Source organism: Gavialis gangeticus, unplaced genomic scaffold (genome assembly GCF_001723915.1).
Source record: "Gavialis gangeticus isolate Ggan-Ray unplaced genomic scaffold, GavGan_comp1, whole genome shotgun sequence".
In the NCBI taxonomy this organism is placed as follows: Eukaryota; Metazoa; Chordata; order Crocodylia; family Gavialidae; genus Gavialis; species Gavialis gangeticus.
In genome coordinates this window covers 27,202,392-27,204,565 of record NW_017729028.1, presented here as the reverse complement: position 1 = coordinate 27,204,565, position 2,174 = coordinate 27,202,392, and the positions used below count along the sequence as shown (strand labels likewise).

Genomic DNA, 2,174 nt, shown 5'->3' with positions numbered 1-2,174 from the left:
GGGGGGGGGGGGGGGGTTACAGTCAACAATAAGATGGATATGACTCAGCAGTGTGCCTTTGTTTGCCAAGAAGGCTAACAGAATACTGGGCTGCATTAGTAGGAGCGTTGCCAGCAGATTGAGGGAAGTGATTATTCTGATCTGTTCTGCACTGGTGAGGCCACATCTGGCATACTATGTCCAGTTTTGGTCTCCCCACTACAGAAAGGATGTGGACAAATTGAGAGAGTTCAGAGGAGGGCAGTGAAAATGGTTCAGGGGCTGGGGGACATGACCTCTGAGAAGAGGCTGAGGAACCTGGGTTTATTTAGTCTGCAGAAGGGATGATTGAGGGAGGGATCTGATAGTAGACTTTAACTACCTGAAGGGTGATTCAGGACAGCTGAACTGTTTTCAGTGGTGACAGATGACAGAACAAGGAGCCAGTGGTCTCCAGTTGCAGCAAGGGAGCTTTACGTTGGATATTAGGAAAATCTTTCTCACTAGGAGGGTAGTGATGCACTGGAATAGGCTACCCAGAGAGGTGGTAGAATCTCCACCCTTGGAGGTTTTAAAGACCTGGCTAGACAAAGCCTTGCCCAGGGTGATGTAGATGGGGATGGTCCTGCTTTGAGCAGGGGGTTGGACTAGATCAGTGGTCTCCAACGCTTTTATGGTGAAGATCATTTTTTGTAAGTAACGGGTACCCAAGGATCTGCCCCCCTGCCTCCCGGACAAGCTGTCTGGGCTCTGACCTCTCTCACCCAGGCCAGCCTGGGTGGCAGAGGAGATGGCTCAGCTCAGCTCAGCTCAGCTCAGCTCAGCTCAGCCGCATGCATCCTGCCACTTCCTATCATGGAGCCTCTGACAAACTGAGATGCACTGTGAGAGGCTCCACAATTGACCACTGGACTAAGCGATCTCCTGAGGTTGGTGACTGCTGAACTAGATGATCTCCTAAGGTCCCTTCAAACCCTAATTTTCTATGACTGAAGGAATATCCTTACAAGTGGAGCACAGTAAAAGACTAGCTTTAAAAATATTTTGTGATAAATTTGCCCCAACCTTCAACTTTCATGCATTTTTAATGCATATCAAAGGTCCATTCTGAGGCTAGGTGGTACATTGGGCTAGGGCAGGGATGGGCAAAATATAGACCACCAACAGACTTGCTCCAGCCTGCCAGTGGCAGCCACCACCTCATTGGATCTGCTCTGTGGGGGGCCAGTGAGTCCAGTTCCAGGCTCCCTGTGGTGCCAGGCAGGCAGGTGGAGCTTTTCCATCATGCTGGGCAGGGCTGCTTCGACCCAGGAGCTTCAGCTTTTGATGCAGTGGCATCAGCTGTGGCCCTGGGCTAGGGCTTCCACTGCAGCTGGTGGGCATCGGCTGTGGATGCTGCCAGCAGGTTTAGGAGCCCCAACACAAAATCTGCTAGTGATGCCCACAGCTTACAGCATTGCCCTCCCAGTGAAGCCAAAGCTCCTGCCTGGAGCCCTGACTTGGAATCTGCTGGTGGCATCAGTTCTGGACACAGGAAGGCACTTCTGCCACTTCAGGTCGGTTTCAGCTTCAGACATTGCTGGAAGGTTGCATGTTGGGCTCTGGATCCTGCTGACTGCTTCCACAACTAATGCCACCGCTCACTTGCTGCAGCAGAAGTCCCTGACTGGGTCCACAGCTGATGCTGCTTGTGAACTACAGCTCCAGCCAGGTTCTGTGGGGAGGAATGGAGGGAAGGGGAGATGGAGGTAGAAAGAGATGCATGTGGCCCTTAACAGGTTACCAAAACTCATTAAGTGACCATCCAGCTGAAATAATTGCCCACCCCTGGGCTAGGGTGACTATGGAATACCAGTTTGTGTGGCCAGTTATACCTCAGGGAGAGATCTTGCCTAATATCTGGCCTCTCTTGACTCTCCAGCCTAAATGACTTTAAGCAGGTGTTGTGCATTGGTGTGAGCCCGGAGTCCAGATGCTTCTTGATCCATAGTGAGACACTTTGACTGCATCCCTTTCTGATACCGATGGGATGCATCAATTGCAGATATGACCTGGATTGTCACAACTCATTCGAGAATTTTTACTTAAGCACCTGTTTATTTCATCTTGCCAGCAAATGGCAACAGGCACACAAGTGTCTGTTTTCTAATACAATTTTTATTCAGGCCCCCTCCCCCCCCCCCCCCCCAAAAAAA

At 50.9% G+C, this 2,174-nt stretch overlaps 1 protein-coding gene across 1 annotated transcript in view; it reads left to right on the top strand.

Moving 5' to 3' along the window:
- The window catches only part of ATAD2B (ATPase family, AAA domain containing 2B), a 133,834-nt gene that overhangs the window by 127,987 nt on the left and 3,673 nt on the right, over positions 1–2,174 (top strand). The window lies entirely within an intron of this gene.